General features: G+C 43.9%; 2 long non-coding RNA genes across 2 annotated transcripts; one reads left to right on the plus strand and one right to left on the minus strand.

The window, feature by feature from the left end:
* Window positions 1–2,075: 2,075 nt before the first annotated feature.
* On the plus strand, window positions 2,076–2,742 carry LOC127343120 (uncharacterized). The gene is made up of 2 exons (XR_007877051.2): window positions 2,076–2,227; window positions 2,326–2,742. It is a non-coding gene; the product is annotated as an uncharacterized lncRNA (long non-coding RNA).
* A 149-nt stretch (window positions 2,743–2,891) lies between these two features.
* LOC127343121 (uncharacterized) lies at window positions 2,892–5,033 on the minus strand. The gene is made up of 3 exons (XR_007877052.1): window positions 4,661–5,033; window positions 4,477–4,574; window positions 2,892–3,232 (listed from the first exon to the last, which is right to left on the minus strand). It is a non-coding gene; the product is annotated as an uncharacterized lncRNA (long non-coding RNA).
* Window positions 5,034–12,412: the final 7,379 nt, after the last annotated feature.

Below are 12,412 nucleotides of genomic sequence, written 5' to 3' on the forward strand. Positions count from 1 at the left end.
ATGCTAATCATGTATACCATGAGCATCACCAGATTTGCTCATCATTTAATTATCATTACTGTTATCATTGTGAACTGTGAATGTTGCTTAGTTTAGCACGAATGATTCACATATTACAGAAAGTGTATTGCTGTCTTTAGTAACAGTTATATTAGCCTGGTCATCACTTAACTTCTCATCGCCAACCCTCTGCCCCCAACCCTAACCCTCCGCCCCCAACCCTCCGCCGCCGGTAGCGCCGCCGGGGCAAAGTCCCTCGGGGCGTGGCGGCGGCGGGGGCCCTTCCTCGTCGCCGCGTGGAGATCGGCGGCCGGATCCCCACCTCCTCGATGCTTGGCGGAGCAGACGCGCGTGGGATGGGCGACGGCAGCGGCGGTCCTCCTCCCGTCGGCTGTCCCCTGGCGGACCGGTCGGCGTGGGTGGGATGGGCGGCGCTGCGGTCTCCCTCTTCTCGTCGGCTTCCCGCAGCACTCCGGCAGGGGTTGGTGGTGGGCGGCGGCCAGACCCTCGGTCTGCGCCATGCCATCCACCCCCGCCTCTCGTTGGTGCGTGGAGGCGATCTCGGGCATCTTCCGCGACACGAGGGCGCCCGGGGCAGCAGCCTTGGGTTTGACGGAGGAGGTGGCCTCTTCTTCGCCGGAGAGGGTCGGCCTGCGGTTGGTGGTGGTGGATTTTTGATCTATCATCGCCATCCGGCGGTGAGATGGAGGTGCATGGAAGCCGGCGATGGTGTTGCCGGTGGAGGGTTGGGTTGGCCAGCCCGGGATGGTCGCCGACGTGGGGGTCCGGCCTGAATAAAGGCGGCGGTCCTAGGGCCTCTCTTGCGTGAAGAGGAGGACCTACCGGAGGCCTGGACTCGTGATCTGGCCGGAGGGTTGAGTTCCGGAAGGCTCTGCCGGCGAATGTAACAGTGCTTTGCCTGGAGTTTGCTGGATCGGAGGTATTCGGTCGTGCGCACCCATGCGTTTATTCCGACCGTTTGGTTCTGGAGGGAGCGGCGCGAAGCTCTTTTTCTGTGTTGACATCAAGTGACTATGGATCCATGATGAAAGTCGGAAGAAGAGAATTTCATGAAGGCCGGAGGGGAGGACTAGCTAAGGGAGGTTCAAGTCTCCGCGCTGTTGAGGGGCTTGCTTGGTGTCCGGGCTTCACAGCAGCGGTATGAAAGTGGGGGCGACAACACATGTGAAGCGCAGAGTCCTACCTTTCAGGGTGAAAACCCAAGGTCTGGCCTTAACTGGTTGTGCTTGGCAGTGACCTTGGTGGAGGCATTGTTTTGAGAGTGGGGACTATCTTCAGGGTGAAAACCTAAGATCTTTGATCGAGCGACGACAGTGTTGGAGCACTGTTCCCTTCTTAGAGGCGTCGTTTTTTGGAGAGTCTGCAATTCAGGTGTTGTCATGGTGGTGGATGTATTGCTGTTGTTAGGTCCGTGATACTGTAGCGGGACTTTTGTTTCTTAGTTTTCTTTTCCTTTTTTTGGCTGTGTGCATCCGTAGTGCCATTAGGGTGGTGCGTTGTTGCAGAGGCTGGGTGTAATTGGTATCTCTCGATATTAATATATTCCCTTTATCGAAAAAAAAAAGTTATATTAGCCTGAAAGTTGCAGGTTTTCTCTGCGATTGACAAGTTGAATATATCAGTGTTTGATTGGTGAAATTCTTTGTAGGCTAATTGATAATATGAACTTATACATCTAATTTGTGATCCATATTCAGGTATTTTAGTATACCGAACTGGACTGAACCTGATGCTTTTAGTACCCACTTTTAGTTTTCTACTTCTTTATAAAGACTTTGATTCCTAAGTAGAATTAGGAACTGAATATCTACTACTTATATTTTTGAATTTTGTGTGTAATTGTTTCCTCTGTTCATGGATGGCAGAGACATGACAAGCTATCCAAGATCTATGTGGAGGCCTGCACAGACTAAGGCATAGCCTAGTGGTGGGGAGGGGTTGATGCCTTCCCACCCACCCGAGTTCGAGTCCTCATGCTCGCAATTTCGGTGATGTTGTATCCCTGCTATCAAAATACCACGTGGCCCCTCCCACGTAGGAATCATTTTTATGTGGAGGCCTGCCGTGCAGAGAAAGGTTCCTAATTCCCGTCGTAGTGGTGAGCACGTGGTCGTTGCAGTGGTACACACACGTGTACTACCGATACGTTGGATCGCTGACCACACCACCGTGCATCGAGAACATCATCTGAAACATCCTCAGACAGGTATGTCTGTCAGTTCCTTGACCACAAGGAAATAGTACTCACTACCGAATCAAAACATGTTCTCTGAATTCACCATCCATGTCTGGAACCTGTTGCAGGTGAGGGAGATGACGATGGAGCAGGCCGCCGCCCTGGATGAAGGCTACATGCGCAACAACAGGCCGACACAGCAGCTCAACGGCTGCACCGTGCAGCTATATCACCGGTTTGGGAGAACAAGACGAACGAGGCCTGATCGATGTGCATCGGTCCTTTGAAGATGATGGCACAAAAGTTATTGCAGTTTCTTTTCTTTTTGGTTTCGTTTCACCAAAAGATAATCTGTAGTTGTTATTTCTGAACTCGTGTTAGGTTCCTAGCAAGATTTGCTCTGTCAGTTTGATGTGATATAGATCGAGGGATTTGGACCTCCAAGAAATCTCACATTTTCGTGATGACCTGATCATGTGTGGTTATGCTTGCTGGAAGTTTACACTTTGATGTAATATTGGTTGAGGGATTTGGAAGATCGATCATCCTTTTGTTTGTCCTACTTCTCTAAATTTCTACCTAGGACCAACATAAGGGTGTCACTTCACTTGAACCATTTTATTTACTATTTGTTCTGGATCTGTTGAATGTTGTACACTGTCCCACGCAATATAATTCACTTGGACAAAGTAGCTGAAGCAGGGATTAAAAGAACATACGATAAAACTATTGCAACAAAACATTGTTGTATGCCAGCATACATGTTGCAGCAGCCACGGTTCATCAAGATGCTCATATTACATACTTGAACTGTAAATCCAGAAACGTTGGCACATTTTGTGCAACTTAAAGTGAAAAAACTTGAGAAAAATCACTATAACAAAGTTCGTCCTATAGCTGTCATACATATACGTGTCTTGTCCTTTCCACTATGTTGTGAGCAACCGATACACGAGGCCTTTCAAATGTCTAACAATTACGGAAATCCGCCGAGCTTTGAAATCCGAAGACCCTGTCGACGGAAGTTATTGGGACCTGGATAGGACAACCAAATTTAATTATGAGAGCCAAGATATCAATCCATCCTTTGAACAAGTGAAAATATTGCAGAATGACTAGAGCATTACATGAGTACTTTACTAGCAATAAACATTCATGCTTATATTTATATCTCATATTTCTGCAATCAAAATCGTTCTACTTATGATGAAGGTGTGAAATGTAGTCTATGTTGCCCCCAGTGTTTCTTTGCAACTTTTTCTTTGGTTTCATCGTGCTGGATGTTTACTTAGACACAAAATCACAACATATTCGACATTGAAATTTATTTAGAGTACCTTCTCTGTTGTGTTATCATGGCCTCATGGGATACCAACGTCTACCTATTAAAATAAATTGAAATATTGGCAAAATATTTGATGCCCATATGTCATATTCTTACCGATACATTTTTCTGTATTGCAACCAGAATATTCTTCCTTGATCTCCTTATATGTCTTACATTTTTCTTGATGAGTGCATTATTTAATCAAAAATTTCTCGCAATAACGTGCGGGGAATCATCTAGTTCATGAGGCAATGACATCCTTCAGTCAGTTTTATCTGCCTAGAGATAAAACAATTGTATCCAGTTATAAGAAACTAAGAAAGTAAGAAAGAATGTATGGTTTCGTTTTCAATGAAAAGGGAGCCAGGGAGCGATCACTGTTATTCTAAAAAAAAAAGTAAGAATATATTCAGTACAAACAATTGGAGGAAAATGTGGATATATGTCTGTTGACATAATATCTTATGTATACTACTCATCCATAATTACAACTTATTACAGTTTCATGATATCAGAATACTGCCCGCTAAGGATTATATCCTGAACATACATAATATTTGATAGGATAGGACCTATGGCAACTTGAGAAAACCATATTACTAGAGGTGGTGGTGGTATTGTAGTTATATCTACAGAGTAAGAGGTATACTTTCTAGTCAGCGAACATTTAAAATGAAAAAAGTCATGGCGCTAAATTCATTTTCTACAAATATGTCTTGAGAATTATATGTTAATTCAGTTATTAGCTAAGGTACCAAAAAAATTGGAATTTAAAGTTTGTGTTGTTACCATGGAGCTGCATGGAAAAAATGTACACCAGTTGAGGTTGCTAGTCTTTCACTCTTCAGGTATGATTTCATTTAAGGTGTGAGACTAAATGCGAACGAATAATTTTCCTAAAGCTGCAGGAGGAATAGATGACTGCATAAAAAAATCAAGGACAAGAAAAGACCATTCGGGTATCGCTTGAAGTGTATGCATCTCCTTAACATCATTCAGTGGCGGCGCCAGGTCCTATTTGCTGGGTATTCAATGTAACTTTTTTTTGGTCTGAATGCAATATATGAATTAGAAGCTTGCATCTAGGAACTTAGATCTGTCAATGCTAAACAGCTAATCTCCTGATTTCCTATTACCTGGCCGGTCGGACGCTACGATCTGTATGTTGCCGTTGCCGTCGTCTGCAGCCTGCTCTTCCTCCGTAGCTCCCTTGGCTGCCCCTTCCCGCCCAGCCGGTCGTCGTCGCCTCCAGCCTGTTCGCCTCTGCTAAGGCGCTGGCCTCTGCCCCGCTCGCCGCCGGCCCGCCACAATCGCCAGGGCTCCACGCCGGCAAATCAATCGCAGACTAGTACAGGTAGAGAGATGGGGAGGGAAGGGGGCTTACGGGGCCGGAGCGGCGGAAGAGGCGAGAGGCGGGCTGTCGTGAGGGCGGGGGGTCGCCGGGGAGAAGAGCTCCTGTCACGAGGACGAACGACGGAGAGAATAAGTGAGTTCACGACGACGACTACTGTTCGCTTTTCTCCGGTGACTTTAAGATTTGTGCAGTCTAATCGGATGCTTCAACTCCTCAAAAGGACGCTTCTATTTTATAGTTTTTGTAAAATATATTAGAGGTTCCGGACCCATAAATTTTGGTTCTGGTCCCGCACTTTTGGTTCCGTTAGTTTGGTTCCGTCTAATTGTTACCGTCAGATCAGGGTGGATGGACGGTTATTAAAAATGCCAACCACTCTAAAACTTGTGTTTTGAGAAACCCAAAACATTCATTAGTTACATTTAATACTTTATAGACAGAACAAATTATTCGAAATGATCTTTTTCTCTATAAAAGTTTCTTTTAACCTATCAAAGCAATTTGGATGGTAAAAGTATAGCAATGTTTGGCTATCCTCGTTCGTCTTGCTAGCCAAACATTTCAAAATTGGAAAAGTAACGATAAAAATATTCTAGGACGGCGACATAATTTCCTACGGGTTGTAAGATAATATATGTAGGTCCATTGTCATCCCTAAGCTGTACCATTCGGTCGGATAAGTTGACTTAGCAAAGCCGTGCTCTCTCCTCTGTCATGATAAAATACATGACACTAACAAGACAACAAAAGGTGTCAATTCATCCTATGTGGATACCCGAAAGAATGGGCCGACCAAGACCATAAACAACAGCAAAAAGGCGATCCCTACCGCAACTTTGGTGGATGAAATTAGGTCCCCTTTTGGCGGCCAGTTAATCGGCGGCAGGGATTAATCCACCCTTAAATTAGATGTAGCGAGTGTGACAACATGATTCCGAGTCTACACTCCGCACCACTAAGTTAAATTGCTGAGTAACGGGTGATGCATGTGACTCTAGCTTGCTTACTAATTGCACATTCGCAATTTCTTTTCTTAATTGTCATTTTCACCGCATCGAACTATTGCTCGCAACGACAACTGCCTCCGATTGTTATAATCACAAACCAAATGTTTATGCTCTGATGCGCATGCTTGCCTTGTCATCACAGAGAGTTTCTCGTTTTCTTTGCATCCGTGTCCCCATCTTCAGTTCAGAACTTCAGATTGCATTTGTATATAGGAATTGCATCAGAGGATCTGCTTTTGTCCAACTACAGCTTTAATTTTTGGCTGCCTAAGTGCTGAAGCTCTTTCGGTAAACAAACCATTTCGCTCCAAGAATCAAGTTAGCTCGCCCTCGGTCGTTTGACACCTGCACTGCATGGGTTAATCCTGCTCTTTCCTTAGAAAGGTCGCAGCCTCAGCGCGCACAAGGGATATGCATAATCTTTCGATATTTCAGCATCTTCACCTAACAATTTCCGGTAGGGATCAACACAGTACAATTAAGCAGGGCAGCTGAAACCATGCCGACCGTAATATCATCACCATCTGGAGCCGACTGGTTACTTTTGTTGGTGGCAATGGGCGAAAAGTTGAACATCAACTGAATATAGTTCCTTGAGGTTGCTGGTTTATGTTTGTTTCAGGAGGAGGCAGTTAAGTGTTGCCGTCATGATCTAAAGGGACGTGTGCATGATTAGGATAAGAAATTATGCGTTGAGACTTCTGAATGACTCCGTGGCATCACGGAGAAGCCGAGGTCGATGAAACAAAAATTAATGCTGGGCAAATTATTGGGCTCTAGAATTCCAAATAATTGAGTATCCAAGCAATGAATGTAGATATATATGTTGGTCAACAAATCTCTAAATAAGAGTCTCCAGGAAATACTAGATCATAGTAGTATACCAGTATATGGACAAGAGACAAGTAGCTGCTGCAAAAGGGAGTCTTGACTCTCCACTCAACAGTGCACAATCCATGCTTGAAAATTATATATAGAAGAAAAGATCGAATATAGCTTCTAATATGAGGCTTCCTTTCCGTGTATTATTGGTGGCTCGTCTGGTCCTGACGCCTGTGAGGAATAGGATGGTTTAAATGGTCACAGGCTTAGCTAGGCAAGTGTGTCACGGCTCACGGGTCATATTTCCTCTGATGTGGAGATAGAGGAAATTAGTTTTTGCCGACTCTTCTGCAAGTGGCCACTATGCTCTAGATAGAACATCCTGGATACTGTTTCCCATTTTCCTTTGTTATTTGTGTGAATGTACTATATGGATAGGACATCATTCTGGCCTGACTTGGTCATCCGAATACAATATGGGGTTTCTCCACGAGTAGGGATAAAAATGGAGCGGAAATTTTCCGACTTTTTTCGGGGAAAAACGAAAACGGAATGAAAATGCTGAAACAAAAATAAGATTCTGCAAAATGAATGCGGAAACGGAAAGTTTTTTGCGGAACCGAAAGCGAAAACAAAACGGCCAGAATAGATGCCAAAACAGAATTTCCGTTTTCGCCTAGTATGGAATTTCCATATTAGGGTTAATCCAACAAGCCAATTACATGACCTTGTCAAGATAGAACTTTCAAAGCGTCTCATCTCAAAATTGGACATGTAATCTCTTTATGCATGCAAGGAGACTCTCACAGTTTGACATTTAACCTATTCCCTAGTAAATTGAGCATCGCCCTAGAATTAGGAAACAAGTTTTTTTGTTCACTTGAATGCTTGAGATGTTTTGTGTGACTCAGCGGTTGTCTTGCTCCCGGCAAACATTCGCCTCGCGTCGTGTCCGGACTATATTCGGTCCGTATCGGTTTCGAAAATATATGCTACCGTTTTTGTTTTTGGTGCTTCTGTATTTGTTTTTGTTTCCTAAAAAAACATGTGGCACCAACTGGTTCCATCCGTTTTCTGTCCATTTTTATCCCTATCTGCAAGCATTGTCTTCACTTTTATGAGGAATGAATGAGAACGAAATAATTATGGTGATGTGACTACGCAGAACAGCCATGTTGGTGCCATGTGTACAGCTACAAATACTGTGAACTGAAAATAATGTTGGTGACGTTCCTCTTGGATATTTGATTGGCTCCATATGGAGTGTACGGTGTCTAAGATAAAGATTGAGTGTGATAAATTATGCCAGGTTTCCTCTTTCCTCGTTGCTTTAACAACAAGCTTAGACTTTCAAAGAAAGATCACACATTTCCAAATTGCAATAACATATTATGGGCTCCATCAATATATTTGTCGAAATTACTAATTTAGGGAAATTAAAAATGACATCTTAGTCTACAAATACTGTGTCACGAGAGAAAGTTTTCAACCAAACCAGCAACCGGTCATTGATTCCTCCATCGGAAGGGGGTGGGGACCCATGATTTTCAGCTCCAGCTTGTAGATAGGGTAGGCCTGGTGCTTCCTTGGGCACTACTTTTGTGGAGGAGATGGTATCGTGGCAGAATAATCTGCATATGCTCTTTCTCCATCCCGACGTTCCTCCAACCGGTGGCGTTGTGGAGCAGGTCCCTGGTTGTCTCGCCGGCCTCTGGATGCTGTGAGATTTATGTCTGGTGGTTGGTGTTCAACACTCTTGTGGGTGGCGATTACATCGGCTGCTGGTATTGTGTTTGGTGTCTTGCAGTTGGGTAGGCGGCTGATGGCACGCGTCGATGTTCCTCTTCTGTGACTACATCAGGTGAAGTTGTCGACAACGGGATCTGGTAACCATGGGGAAAATCCCAGGTGCCAGAAAGTCTCGGTCTCGTCGCTTGCTGCGGTCCAGTTCATCGGCTCAAAAAATCCTTGCATGGAAAGGTATCTGGGTATGTCAGCAATTACCTCTTTATCATGCATTGCCATAGTGGAGATGGAGGATTATTCGGCAAGGCACAAGATTTTCTAAAGGTGGAATTATAATTTGCTTATGGGGTTCTTTGTGTAAGGTTGCTTGATATCTATGCTTCTCTGGTATGGTTATAGGAGGGATTTGATGCCCAAGAGGCAATAATAAAGGAATATTTATTATCATCAATCTATGTTCATGATAATGTTTATATACAATGCTTATTGTATTATCCGGAAACATAATACATGTGTGGAATATGAACACAATGTGTCCCTAGTATGCCTCTATACTAGTTCGTGAAATAAGTGTTGGTTATTGGTTTCCATAGCCATGGACATAGTGTCATTTATTAGTGAGGTTATATGATTAAGGAGAATAATATGATGGACTTGACCTAATCAAAGTGGAGCAATTGATCGCGTTGCATAGTTATAATTTTGAAGCTTTCCCGTTGTCATCTATAGTATTTCTTTGACCATGAGATTATACAACTCCCGGGTATTGGAAGAATGCATTGTTGCAACGTCACTTCGTTATTGGGTGATCATAAAGCTATCTCACATGTATTCTATAAGATACTTGTTGGATTGTGTCCATCCAAGTAACAGAAACATATTATCTAGGCCCTCTCGGTGATATGCACTCGATCTCTTGCAAGCTTGTGACTATTAAGACGAGAAAAGAACACTTACCGGTAACGAGATAAGAACAAGGTATGAAGGTACCAACGATCAAATATCGGCTAACTAAGATATCACAGGACATTGGAATTATATATGAATGACATAAGTGGTTCACTCGATAAGATCATTGTTGAATATGTGGGGGTTAATATGGATCTCCAGATTCCTCTATTAAGACATAGTCATGTCCGCATAATCGCGAACCCGTTTGGTCACACACTTAAGGTTCGATGCCGCTAGGGATAGAGATATATCAAGTGAAGTGTTTTCGGTGTCCCGAATGGATTCAGAGATATCATGGATGGATTCGGAAGGGCGACAAACCTATAGGAACATATATGGAAGTATCAGAATGGTTCCAGAAAGTTCCAGATTTTTCGGTTGTACCGGAAAGTTCTGAAAGGGGGAACCCACCTAGCCTAGGGCCAGGTGGGACCCACCCACGCGCCAAGTGGGCTAGCCGGCCGGCTGGCTGCCGGTGGCCGAGTTGGCGATGGAGAGTCCTCCCTCCATTTGGTTTGGGAATGGTAGGGAGGAGCTTTCCTCTTCCTATTCCGATTCACTTGGGGACTTTCTTATTTGGTTCGAGTATGAGTATGACAAGGTTTGACCGAGAGTCTAATTAGGATTCAGAGGTCTGATACGTCCAAAACGTATCTACTTTCCCGAACACTTTTGCTATTGTTTTGCCTCTAATTTGTGTGTTTTGGATACAACTAACACGGACTAACGCTGTTTTCAGCAGAACTGTTCTGGTGTCTCGTTTTTGTGCAGAAATCCAACTTTCAGGAAAATCCTCGGAATTTATGCAGAAGGCCCTATTTTCCCAGAATACTGACGGAGCCAGAAGGACAAGTCAGGTGGAGGCCCGAGGGCCCCACACCATAGGGCGGCGCGGCCCAGGGGGGCCCGCGCGGCCATGTGGTGTGGCCCCCTCGGCTGGCCTCCGACGCCCTCCTTCGGACTACTTATCGCCCTCGACCTAAAAACGCACGGAGAGAAGTCGAAGTCGCCAGAAAGCCTCCAGAACGCCGCCACATCGCGAAACTCCGTCTCGGGAGCCAGAAGTCTCCGTTCTGGCACTCCGTCGGGACGGGGAATTGGAGGAGATCATCGCCGCCATCACCACCGACGCTTCTCCATCAACCAGCAATGTTTCCCCCATCCATGTGTGAGTAATTCCCCCGCTGTAGGCTGAAGGGAATGGTAGGGATTGGTCATGTAATAGCATTAGATTGTTAGGGCATAGTGCCTAGTGTCCGTAATTGGTACTTTGATGATATTGTTGCAACTTGTTATGCTTAATGCTTGTCACTAGGGCCCGAGTGCCATGATCTCAGATCTGAACATGTTATTATTTCATCATGATATTCATTGTTTATGGTCTTACCTGCAAGTTGTATACACATGTCGCTGTCCGGAACCAATGGCCCCGAAGTGACAGAAATCGGGACAACCGGAGGGGATGATAGTGACGTGAGGATCACATGTGTTCACGGAGTGTTAATGCTTTGCTCCGGTACTCTATTAAAAGGAGTACCTTAATATCCAGTAGATTCCCTTGAGGCCCGGCTGCCACCGGCTGGTAGGACAAAAGATGTTGTGCAAGTTTCTCATTGCGAGCACGTACGACTATAATTGGAACACATGCCTATTGATTGCTTTGTACTTCGACACCGTTTTATTATTATCTGCAAATGCCCTGCTATGATTGTTACATGAGTTTCTCTCATCCATGCAACGCCCGTCATCCATCCCTGTGCCTACAGTATTTTAATCCTGCTGTTTACTATAATTACTACTGCTGTCTTTGTTACTCTGCTGCTGTTATTCTACTACTGCTACTGTTGTTAAACTGTTACTACTGATAAACTCTTGCGAGAAAGTCTGTTTCCAGGTGCAGCTGAATTGACAACTCCGCTGTTAAGGCTTCCAAGTATTCTTTGTCTCCCCTTGTGTCGAATTAATAAATTGGGTTTTACTACCCGCGAAGACTGCTGCGATCCCCTATACTTGTGGGTTATCAAGACTGTTTTCTGGCGCCGTTGCCGGGGAGCATAGCTTTATTTGGAAGTTCACTTGGATTGATATTGTTCGCTGCAAATTCTCCATCATGGGTAAAACTCGCGATCCTGAAGTCGCCATATTACCATCCACTACAAGAAAAGGTACAACTCTGAGTACCTCTGCTACACTTGATTCACCATCTGTGATAAGTCAACTTGTTTCACCGCCGCAAGCTTCACTTGCTGGTACTTCTGCTGAATCTGAAAACTCTCATAATATTGATAATATTTCTGTTGTGCTTGATGATAGTGGTTCATTGGGATCCTTTCTAGATGCTACAATTGCTAGGTCTAGACAAATTGAAAATACTGAAACTCCTGATGTTACTACACCTGTTAATTCACCTGAACTTGATTATTCTAGTGATGATCCTGATGAAGATTATGTGGAGCTTAATGATGATTTTATTAATAGATGCAATGCTACTACTGATGCAAGAAAAATTAAAAAGTTTCTCGCACAATATCTTGTTAGACATAAGTTATCTCCTGATCCTGAATTTGCCACATCTCCTATATGCATTAAGGATAAAGATTATGATTTTTCTCTTGATCTATCTCATATAGCTATTGTAGAGAAAACACCCTTTTGTGGTACTGAAAAAGAAAGTGCTGTAGAACACATGATTGAACTTTCTTCTATGAGTAGCTTGTTTTCTGATGATGTCAAGATGCGTACTTACTTTGTCGCTAAATTTTTTTCCTTTCTCATTAAAGGATGATGCTAAAACTTGGTATAATAATTTGCCTCCTGGTTATATTAAAAGTCCAACTGATTTGCGTGATGTTTTCTTTCGAAAATACTTTCCTGCTAGTGCTCAACATATTGCTTTACAGAAAATTTATAGGTTTGACCAGGGAGATGAAGAGAAATTGCCTGAGGCTTGGACAAGATTTTGTTCTCTTATTAGAGCTCGACCTGGACATGATTTAGAAAAGAATGAT

This window comes from Lolium perenne, chromosome 3 (genome assembly GCF_019359855.2).
Source record: "Lolium perenne isolate Kyuss_39 chromosome 3, Kyuss_2.0, whole genome shotgun sequence".
NCBI lineage: Eukaryota > Viridiplantae > Streptophyta > Magnoliopsida > Poales > Poaceae > Lolium > Lolium perenne.